Source organism: Prosopis cineraria, unplaced genomic scaffold, assembly GCF_029017545.1.
Source record: "Prosopis cineraria cultivar Desert tree isolate PC_DT_omini unplaced genomic scaffold, ASM2901754v1 PC9, whole genome shotgun sequence".
In the NCBI taxonomy this organism is placed as follows: Eukaryota; Viridiplantae; Streptophyta; class Magnoliopsida; order Fabales; family Fabaceae; genus Prosopis; species Prosopis cineraria.
The window spans coordinates 23222365-23234845 of NW_026555340.1; positions in this window are offsets into that span (position 1 = coordinate 23222365).

Below are 12481 nucleotides of genomic sequence, written 5' to 3' on the forward strand. Positions count from 1 at the left end.
TAAGTAACGCGCTGCATGGCTCGAGTACAGTGATAAGTGAGTTAGAGCCGCTGCATCGGCGCCCGGATGTAGTGTTAAATGAGCAAGGGCTACCGCGTCATTCTGGACGCACGCGGCTAAAGAAGTTAGTCCATAAGAGCAAAATTAGATTTGGTACTTGGAATGTTGGGACATTAAATTGTAAATCTGTAGAGGTTGTAGGGGTTATGATTCAAAAGAAAATCAATATCCTTTGCTTGCAAGAAACAAAATGGCGTGGAGAAGAAGCTAAGGATATTCAAGGTTTCAAACTTTGGTATACAGGAAAAGTAAGTGCACGCAATGGAGTAGGCATCATTATAGATAAGGAGTGGAAGAAGAACGTTGTAGAAGTTAGCAGAATTGGAGACAGAATTATTTCTTTAAAAATGATAATTGGACGTGAGACTGTTAATATTGTTAGCGCTTATGCGCCGCAAGTCGGGACAGAAGCCAGTCTTAAGGAATTATTTTGGGAGGATCTGGAGGGGTTGATTCGACACATACCACAGAGTGAAAAGATTTTTATTGGAGGAGACTTTAATGGGCATGTCGGGAGGGAAGCTGGTCAGTATGCGAGGGTGCATGGTGGTTTTGGTTTTGGAGAGCTAAACAATGAAGGGCAAACTCTTCTTGATTTCTCATTGGCGTATGATTTTAAGATTGCCAACACTTGTTTCAAGAAGAGAGATGAGCATCTCATCACCTACAAAAGTGGAGCCTCAAGGTCGCAGATTGATTTTCTTTTGGTTAGGAACACAGATAGAAAACTTTGTAAAAATTGTAAGGTGATCCCTGGAGATGCTGTAACGACACAACATAGGGTCCTAGTCCTTGATGTGTGTATTATGAGTAAAATCCAAAAACGTCGACAAGTAGTAACACCAAGGATTAGGTGGTGGCAATTAAAAGGTGAGAAGCAAGATATTTTCAAGCGAAATCTTTTGGATAAAGGAATTTGGGATTCTCAGGGAAGTGCTAACATCATATGGGAGGATATGGCTAAAAAGATACGGGAGGTTGCAAAAGTAGTTTTGGGAGAATCGAAAGGTCCTGGTCCGAGAGATAAGGAGTCTTGGTGGTGGAATAATAGTGTACAGGACAAAATCAAGTATAAGAAGAACTGTTTTAAAGCCATACATTTGTGTAACAATGAGGAAAATTGGGAGAGGTATCGTATGGCTAAGAAGGAAACTAAGAGAGCTGTGGGTGAAGCTCGTTCTAAAGCTTTTGAAGAATTTTATAAGAACCTTGAGACGAAGGAAGGAGAGCAAAATATTTATAAGATTGCCAAGAGTAGGGAAAGAAAATCAAGAGATCTAGAACAGGTAAGGTGTATTAAGGATGAAGAGGGAAGAATTTTAGTTACAGATGATGAAATTAAAAATAGATGGGAGACTTATTTTTCTAAACTTTTCAATGATGGAGAGGATTCATCTAGTAACTTGGAGGATTTAGTAACTGGTGAAGGAGAACAAAATTTGTCATTCTATCGAAAAATACGTGATAAGGAGGTAAAGGAAGCTCTTAAGAAAATGGCAAATGGTAGAGCTAACGGACCTGATTGTATATCTATCGAAGCGTGGAAATGTTTAGGTGAAGAAGGGGTGAGATGGTTAACTAAGTTATTTAATGTGATTTTACGGTCCAAGAAAATGCCTGATGAGTGGAGGAGAAGTACATTAATTCCTATTTATAAAAATAAAGGAGATATTCAGAATTGTACTAATTATAGAGGGATTAAACTCATGAGCCACACAATGAAATTGTGGGAGAAAGTAATTGAGCACAGGTTGAGATTGGAGACAAGTATTTCTGAGAATCAATTTGGTTTTATGCCAGGTAGATCAACTACAGAGGCGATTTATCTACTAAGGGGATTAATGGAAAAGTATCGTTGTAAAGAAAAAGATCTACACATGGTTTTTATTGATTTGGAAAAAGCTTATGACCGTATACCAAGAGAAGTGCTTTGGAAAGCGTTGGAAAAAAAGGGAGTACGGATTGCTTATATTAAAGCCATACAAGATATGTATGAGGGGGTAAAAACTAGTATAAGAACGCCTAGTGGTCAAACAAAGGATTTTCCTATAAAGATTGGGCTACATCAGGGATCATCTCTGAGTCCTTATTTGTTTAACTTGATTTTAAATGTTTTGACGGAACATATTCAAGAGGAAATCCCGAAATGTATGCTCTTCGCGGATGATATAGTTCTTATAGCAGAGACAAGAGAAGAGGTTAATTGCAAACTTGAGTTATGGAGGAGGACATTGGAGTCGAAAGGTTTTCGTCTGAGTAGAAGTAAGACGGAATATTTATATTGTAAATTTGATAAAGGACTATTCGAAAATAATTTGGAAGTGAAATTGGGAGATCAAATTATACCTCAAGTGGAAAAGTTTAGATATTTGGGAGCTATTATCCAAAATGATGGCGAAATCAGTGGAGATATTTCACATAGAATTCAAGCTGGGTGGTTTAATTGGAGAAAAGCTAAAGGAGTGATTTGTGACCATAAGGTGCCTAATAAACTTAAAGGAAAGTTTTATCGTACTGCTATCAGACCGGCAATGTTATATAGTAGTGAATGCTGGGCTCTAACGGGACAGCAAGAGCATAAAGTTGGAGTAGCAGAGATGAGAATGTTACGATGGATGTGCGGACATACACGTAAAGATAAAATTCGAAATGAGCACATACGTGAAAAAGTGAGGGTGGCACCTATTGAGGAAAAAATGGCAGAAAATCGGTTGAGATGGTTTGGGCATGTACAAAGAAGACCAAGGGAGGCACCAGTGAGAAGAGTGGAACATATAACTTTGAGTCTGATTAAGAGAGGTAGAGGAAGGCCTAAGAGAACACTCTTGGAAGTTGTTGAACGTGATCTCTTAATTAATAATATTTCTAAAAGCTTAATAAATGATAGAGCACAATGGCGTCTTGCAATCCATGTAGCCGACCCCACCTAGTGGGATAAAGGCTTGTTGTTGTTTGTTTTCTTCATATCTATCTCAATTTTTAAATAAAAGTCATCATTTTTGAAAAGCATGAAAAATTTATCATTTTATCAAATATTTATCATATGATATTTTCTTAAAAACAGTATATATTTTTTGATGTGGGATTTGAGGAAACAACTATGCACACACACCTGCAACTGCTTTCCTTCTTTCTCTTTTTTTGCCTTTTTTTAAATATAAGTATAACTTTTTAATCTTTACACCTCCTATTATTTATCTTTGTTTCAAATTTATGTTTTATTTTTTTATTTAGCAGAAATATATCTTCAAATAGTACTGAATGTTTTTTCTCAATTTTCTTCATGTCTTTCTCGGTTTTTAAATAAAAGTTGTCATTTTTGAAAAGCATGAAAAATGTATCATTTTATCAAGCATTCATCATACCATATTTTCTTTAAAAGAGTCTATATTTTTTGATGTGGGATTTGAGGAAACAACTATGCACACACACCTACAACTGCTTTCCTTCTTTCTCTTTTTTTGCCTTTTTTTAAATATAAGTATAACTTTTTAATCTTTACACGTCCTATTATTTATCTTTGTTTCAAATTTATGTTTTATTTTTTTATTTAGCAGAAATATATCTTCAAAAAGTACTGAATGTTTTTTCTCAATTTTCTTCATGTCTTTCTCGGTTTTTAAATAAAAGTTGTCATTTTTGAAAAGCATGAAAAATGTATCATTTTATCAAGCATTTATCATACCATATTTTCTTTAAAAGAGTGTATATTTTTTGATGTGGGATTTGAGGAAACAACTATGCACACACACCTACAACTGCTTTCCTTCTTTCTCTTTTTATCCCTTTTTTTAATAGAAGTATAACTTTTTAATCTTTACACTTCCTATTATTTATCTTTGTTTCAAATTTATGTTTTATTTTTTTACTTAGCAGAAATATAACTTTCAAATAGTACTGAATGTTTTTTCTTAATTTTCTTCACATGTTTCTCGATTTTTAAATGAAAGTCACCATTTTTGAAAAGCATGAAAAATGTATCATTTTATCAGGCATTTATCATACCATATTTTCTTTAAAAGAGTGTATATTTTTTGATGTGGGATTTGAGGAAACAGCTATGCACACACACCTACAACTGCTTTCCTTCTTTCTCTTTTTATACCTTTTTTTAATATAAGTATAACTTTTTAATCTTTACACGTCCTATTATTTATCTTTGTTTCAAATTTATGTTTTATTTTTTTATTTAGCAGAAATATATCTTCAAATAGTACTGAATGTTTTTTCTCAATTTTCTTCATATCTTTCTCGGTTTTTAAATAAAAGTTGTCATTTTTGAAAAGCATGAAAAATGTATCATTTTATCAAGCATTTATCATACCATATTTTCTTTAAAAGAGTGTATATTTTTTGATGTGGGATTTGAGGAAACAACTATGCACACACACCTACAACTGCTTTCCTTCTTTCTCTTTTTTTGCCTTTTTTTAAATATAAGTATAACTTTTTAATCTTTACACGTCCTATTATTTATCTTTGTTTCAAATTTATGTTTTATTTTTTTACTTAGCAGAAATATAACTTTCAAATAGTACTAAATGTTTTTTCTTAATTTTCTTCACATGTTTCTCGATTTTTAAATGAAAGTCACCATTTTTGAAAAGCATGAAAAATGTATCATTTTATCAGGCATTTATCATACCATATTTTCTTTAAAAGAGTGTATATTTTTGATGTGGGATTTGAGGAAACAACTATGCACACACACATACAACTGCTTTCCTTCTTTCTCTTTTTGTACCATTTTTTAATACAAGTATAACTTTTTTATCTTTACACTTCCTATTATTTATCTTTGTTTCAAATTTATGTTTTATTTTTTTATTTAGCAGAAATATATCTTCAAATAGTGCTGAATGTTTTTTCTCAATTTTCTTCATATCTTTCTCGGTTTTTAAATAAAAGTTGTTATTTTTGAAAAGCATGAAAAATGTATCATTTTATCACGCATTTATCATACCATATTTTCTTTAAAAGAGTCTATATTTTTTGATGTGGGATTTGAGGAAACAACTATGCACACACACCTACAACTGCTTTCCTTCTTTCTCTTTTTTGCCTTTTTTTAAATATAAGTATAACTTTTTAATCTTTACACGTCCTATTATTTATCTTTGTTTCAAATTTATGTTTTATTTTTTTACTTAGCAGAAATATAACTTTCAAATAGTACTGAATGTTTTTTCTTAATTTTCTTCACATGTTTCTCGATTTTTAAATGAAAGTCACCATTTTTGAAAAGCATGAAAAATGTATCATTTTATCAGTCATTTATCATACCATATTTTCTTTAAAAGAGTGTATATTTTTTGATGTGGGATTTGAGGAAACAACTATGCACACACACCTACAACTGCTTTCCTTCTTTCTCTTTTTGTACCATTTTTTAATACAAGTATAACTTTTTATCTTTACACTTCCTATTATTTATCTTTGTTTCAAATTTATGTTTTTTTTTATTTAGCAGAAATATATCTTCAAATAGTACTGAATGTTTTTTCTCAATTTTCTTCATATCTTTCTCGGTTTTTAAATAAAAGTTGTCATTTTTGAAAAGCATGAAAAATGTATCATTTTATCAAGCATTTATCATACCATATTTTCTTTAAAAGAGTGTATATTTTTTGATGTGGGATTTGAGGAAACAACTATGCACACACACCTACAACTGCTTTCCTTCTTTCTCTTTTTTTCCTTTTTTTAAATATAAGTATAACTTTTTAATCTTTACACGTCCTATTATTTATCTTTGTTTCAAATTTATGTTTTATTTTTTTATTTAGCAGAAATATATCTTCAAATAGTACTGAATGTTTTTTCTCAATTTTCTTCATGTCTTTCTCGGTTTTTAAATAAAAGTTGTCATTTTTGAAAAGCATGAAAAATGTATCATTTTATCAAGCATTTATCATACCATATTTTCTTTAAAAGAGTGTATATTTTTTGATGTGGGATTTGAGGAAACACCTATGCACACACACCTACAACTGCTTTCCTTCTTTCTCTTTTTGTACCATTTTTTAATCCAAGTATAACTTTTTTTATCTTTACACTTCCTATTATTTATCTTTGTTTCAAATTTATGTTTTATTTTTTTTTTAGCAGAAATATATCTTCAAATAGTACTGAATGTTTTTTCTCAATTTTCTTCAAATCTTTCTCGGTTTTTAAATAAAAGTTGTCATTTTTGAAAAGCATGAAAAATGTATCATTTTATCACGCATTTATCATACCATATTTTCTTTAAAAGAGTGTATATTTTTTGATGTGGGATTTGAGGAAACAACTATGCACACACACCTACAACTGCTTTCCTTCTTTCTCTTTTTATACCTTTTTTTAATAGAAGTATAACTTTTTAATCTTTACACTTCCTATTATTTATCTTTGTTTCAAATTTATGTTTTATTTTTTTACTTAGCAGAAATATAACTTTCAAATAGTACTGAATGTTTTTTCTTAATTTTCTTCACATGTTTCTCGATTTTTAAATGAAAGTCACCATTTTTGAAAAGCATGAAAAATGTATCATTTTCTTAGGCATTTATCATACCATATTTTCTTTAAAAGAGTGTATATTTTTTGATGTGGGATTTGAGGAAACAGCTATGCACACACACCTACAACTGCTTTCCTTCTTTCTCTTTTTATACCTTTTTTTAATATAAGTATAACTTTTTAATCTTTACACGTCCTATTATTTATCTTTGTTTCAAATTTATGTTTTATTTTTTTACTTAGCAGAAATATAACTTTCAAATAGTACTGAATGTTTTTTCTTAATTTTCTTCACATGTTTCTCGATTTTTAAATGAAACTCACCATTTTTGAAAAGCATGAAAAATGTATCATTTTATCAGGCATTTATCATACCATATTTTCTTTAAAAGAGTGTATATTTTTTGATGTGGGATTTGAGGAAACAACTATGCACACACACATACAACTGCTTTCCTTCTTTCTCTTTTTGTACCATTTTTTAATACAAGTATAACTTTTTATCTTTACACTTCCTATTATTTATCTTTGTTTCAAATTTATGTTTTATTTTTTTATTTAGCAGAAATATATCTTCAAATAGTACTGAATGTTTTTTCTCAATTTTCTTCATATCTTTCTCGGTTTTTAAATAAAAGTTGTCATTTTTGAAAAGCATGAAAAATGTATCATTTTATCAAGCATTTATCATACCATATTTTCTTTAAAAGAGTCTATATTTTTTGATGTGGGATTTGAGGAAACAACTATGCACACACACCTACAACTGCTTTCCTTCTTTCTCTTTTTTTGCCTTTTTTTAAATATAAGTATAACTTTTTAATCTTTACACGTCCTATTATTTATCTTTGTTTCAAATTTATGTTTTATTTTTTTACTTAGCAGAAATATAACTTTCAAATAGTACTGAATGTTTTTTCTTAATTTTCTTCACATGTTTCTCGATTTTTAAATGAAACTCACCATTTTTGAAAAGCATGAAAAATGTATCATTTTATCAGGCATTTATCATACCATATTTTCTTTAAAAGAGTGTATATTTTTTGATGTGGGATTTGAGGAAACAACTATGCACACACACCTACAACTGCTTTCCTTCTTTCTCTTTTTGTACCATTTTTTAATACAAGTATAACTTTTTTATCTTTACACTTCCTATTATTTATCTTTGTTTCAAATTTATGTTTTATTTTTTTATTTAGCAGAAATATATCTTCAAATAGTACTGAATGTTTTTTCTCAATTTTCTTCATATCTTTCTCGGTTTTTAAATAAAAGTTGTCATTTTTGAAAAGCATGAAAAATGTATCATTTTATCAAGCATTTATCATACCATATTTTCTTTAAAAGTGTCTATATTTTTTGATGTGGGATTTGAGGAAACAACTATGCACACACACCTACAACTGCTTTCCTTCTTTTTCTTTTTTTGCCTTTTTTTAAATATAAGTATAACTTTTTAATCTTTACACCTCCTATTATTTATCTTTGTTTCAAATTTATGTTTTATTTTTTTATTTAGCAGAAATATATCATCAAATAGTACTGAATGTTTTTTCTCAATTTTCTTCATGTCTTTCTCGGTTTTTAAATAAAAGTTGTCATTTTTGAAAAGCATGAAAAATTTATCATTTTATCAAGCATTTATCATACCATATTTTCTTTAAAAGAGTGTATATTTTTTGATGTGGGATTTGAGGAAACAACTATGCACACACACCTACAACTGCTTTCCTTCTTTCTCTTTTTATACCTTTTTTTAATATAAGTATAACTTTTTAATCTTTACACTTCCTATTATTTATCTTTGTTTCAAATTTATGTTTTATTTTTTTACTTAGCAGAAATATAACTTTCAAATAGTACTAAATGTTTTTTCTTAATTTTCTTCACATGTTTCTCGATTTTTAAATGAAAGTCACCATTTTTAAAAGCATGAAAAATGTATCATTTTATCAGGCATTTATCATACCATATTTTCTTTAAAAGAGTGTATATTTTTTGATGTGGGATTTGAGGAAACAACTATGCACACACACATACAACTGCTTTCCTTCTTTCTCTTTTTGTACCATTTTTTAATACAAGTATAACTTTTTTATCTTTACACTTCTTATTTTTTATCTTTGTTTCAAATTTATGTTTTATTTTTTTATTTAGCAGAAATATATCTTCAAATAGTACTGAATGTTTTTTCTCAATTTTCTTCATATCTTTCTCGGTTTTTAAATAAAAGTTGTCATTTTTGAAAAGCATGAAAAATGTATCATTTTATCAAGCATTTATCATACCATATTTTCTTTAAAAGAGTCTATATTTTTTGATGTGGGATTTGAGGAAACAACTATGCACACACACCTACAACTGCTTTCCTTCTTTCTCTTTTTTTTCCTTTTTTTAAATATAAGTATAACTTTTTAATCTTTACACCTCCTATTATTTATCTTTGTTTCAAATTTATGTTTTATTTTTTTATTTAGCAGAAATATATCTTCAAATAGTACTGAATGTTTTTTCTCAATTTTCTTCATGTCTTTCTCGGTTTTTAAATAAAAGTTGTCATTTTTGAAAAGCATGAAAAATGTATCATTTTATCAAGCATTCATCATACCATATTTTCTTTAAAAGAGTCTATATTTTTTGATGTGGGATTTGAGGAAACAACTATGCACACACACCTACAACTGCTTTCCTTCTTTCTCTTTTTTTGCCTTTTTTTAAATATAAGTATAACTTTTTAATCTTTACACGTCCTATTATTTATCTTTGTTTCAAATTTATGTTTTATTTTTTTATTTAGCAGAAATATATCTTCAAAAAGTACTGAATGTTTTTTCTCAATTTTCTTCATGTCTTTCTCGGTTTTTAAATAAAAGTTGTCATTTTTGAAAAGCATGAAAAATGTATCATTTTATCAAGCATTTATCATACCATATTTTCTTTAAAAGAGTGTATATTTTTTGATGTGGGATTTGAGGAAACAACTATGCACACACACCTACAACTGCTTTCCTTCTTTCTCTTTTTATACCTTTTTTTAATAGAAGTATAACTTTTTAATCTTTACACTTCCTATTATTTATCTTTGTTTCAAATTTATGTTTTATTTTTTTACTTAGCAGAAATATAACTTTCAAATAGTACTGAATGTTTTTTCTTAATTTTCTTCACATGTTTCTCGATTTTTAAATGAAAGTCACCATTTTTGAAAAGCATGAAAAATGTATCATTTTATCAGGCATTTATCATACCATATTTTCTTTAAAAGAGTGTATATTTTTTGATGTGGGATTTGAGGAAACAGCTATGCACACACACCTACAACTGCTTTCCTTCTTTCTCTTTTTATACCTTTTTTTAATATAAGTATAACTTTTTAATCTTTACACGTCCTATTATTTATCTTTGTTTCAAATTTATGTTTTATTTTTTTACTTAGCAGAAATATAACTTTCAAATAGTACTGAATGTTTTTTCTTAATTTTCTTCACATGTTTCTCGATTTTTAAATGAAACTCACCATTTTTGAAAAGCATGAAAAATGTATCATTTTATCAGGCATTTATCATACCATATTTTCTTTAAAAGAGTGTATATTTTTTGATGTGGGATTTGAGGAAACAACTATGCACACACACATACAACTGCTTTCCTTCTTTCTCTATTTGTACCATTTTTTAATACAAGTATAACTTTTTTATCTTTACACTTCCTATTATTTATCTTTGTTTCAAATTTATGTTTTATTTTTTTATTTAGCAGAAATATATCTTCAAATAGTACTGAATGTTTTTTCTCAATTTTCTTCAAATCTTTCTCGGTTTTTAAATAAAAGTTGTCATTTTTGAAAAGCATGAAAAATGTATCATTTTATCAAGCATTTATCATACCATATTTTCTTTAAAAGAGTCTATATTTTTTGATGTGGGATTTGAGGAAACAACTATGCACACACACCTACAACTGCTTTCCTTCTTTCTCTTTTTTTGCCTTTTTTTAAATATAAGTATAACTTTTTAATCTTTACACGTCCTATTATTTATCTTTGTTTCAAATTTATGTTTTATTGTTTTACATAGCAGAAATATAACTTTCAAATAGTACTGAATGTTTTTTCTTAATTTTCTTCACATGTTTCTCGATTTTTAAATGAAAATCACCATTTTTGAAAAGCATGAAAAATATATCATTTTATCAGGCATTTATCATACCATATTTTCTTTAAAAGAGTGTATATTTTTTGATGTGGGATTTGAGGAAACAACTATGCACACACACCTACAACTGCTTTCCTTCTTTCTCTTTTTGTACCATTTTTTAATACAAGTATAACTTTTTTATCTTTACACTTCCTATTATTTATCTTTGTTTCAAATTTATGTTTTATTTTTTTATTTAGCAGAAATATATCTTCAAATAGTACTGAATGTTTTTTCTCAATTTTCTTCATATCTTTCTCGGTTTTTAAATAAAAGTTGTCATTTTTGAAAAGCATGAAAAATGTATCATTTTATCAAGCATTTATCATACCATATTTTCTTTAAAAGAGTCTATATTTTTTGATGTGGGATTTGAGGAAACAACTATGCACACACACCTACAACTGCTTTCCTTCTTTCTCTTTTTTTGCCTTTTTTTAAATATAAGTATAACTTTTTAATCTTTACACCTCCTATTATTTATCTTTGTTTCAAATTTATGTTTTATTTTTTTATTTAGCAGAAATATATCATCAAATAGTACTGAATGTTTTTTCTCAATTTTCTTCATGTCTTTCTCGGTTTTTAAATAAAAGTTGTCATTTTTGAAAAGCATGAAAAATTTATCATTTTATCAAGCATTTATCATACCATATTTTCTTTAAAAGAGTGTATATTTTTTGATGTGGGATTTGAGGAAACAACTATGCACACACACCTACAACTGCTTTCCTTCTTTCTCTTTTTATCCCTTTTTTTAATAGAAGTATAACTTTTTAATCTTTACACTTCCTATTATTTATCTTTGTTTCAAATTTATGTTTTATTTTTTTACTTAGCAGAAATATAACTTTCAAATAGTACTAAATGTTTTTTCTTAATTTTCTTCACATGTTTCTCGATTTTTAAATGAAAGTCACCATTTTTGAAAAGCATGAAAAATGTATCATTTTATCAGGCATTTATCATACCATATTTTCTTTAAAAGAGTGTATATTTTTTGATGTGGGATTTGAGGAAACAACTATGCACACACACATACAACTGCTTTCCTTCTTTCTCTTTTTGTACCATTTTTTAATACAAGTATAACTTTTTTATCTTTACACTTCCTATTATTTATCTTTGTTTCAAATTTATGTTTTATTTTTTTATTTAGCAGAAATATATCTTCAAATAGTGCTGAATGTTTTTTCTCAATTTTCTTCATATCTTTCTCGGTTTTTAAATAAAAGTTGTTATTTTTGAAAAGCATGAAAAATGTATCATTTTATCAGGCATTTATCATACCATATTTTCTTTAAAAGAGTGTATATTTTTTGATGTGGGATTTGAGGAAACAACTATGCACACACACATACAACTGCTTTCCTTCTTTCTCTTTTTGTACCATTTTTTAATACAAGTATAACTTTTTTATCTTTACACTTCTTATTTTTTATCTTTGTTTCAAATTTATGTTTTATTTTTTTATTTAGCAGAAATATATCTTCAAATAGTACTGAATGTTTTTTCTCAATTTTCTTCATATCTTTCTCGGTTTTTAAATAAAAGTTGTCATTTTTGAAAAGCATGAAAAATGTATCATTTTATCAAGCATTTATCATACCATATTTTCTTTAAAAGAGTCTATATTTTTTGATGTGGGATTTGAGGAAACAACTATGCACACACACCTACAACTGCTTTCCTTCTTTCTCTTTTTTTGCCTTTTTTTAAAT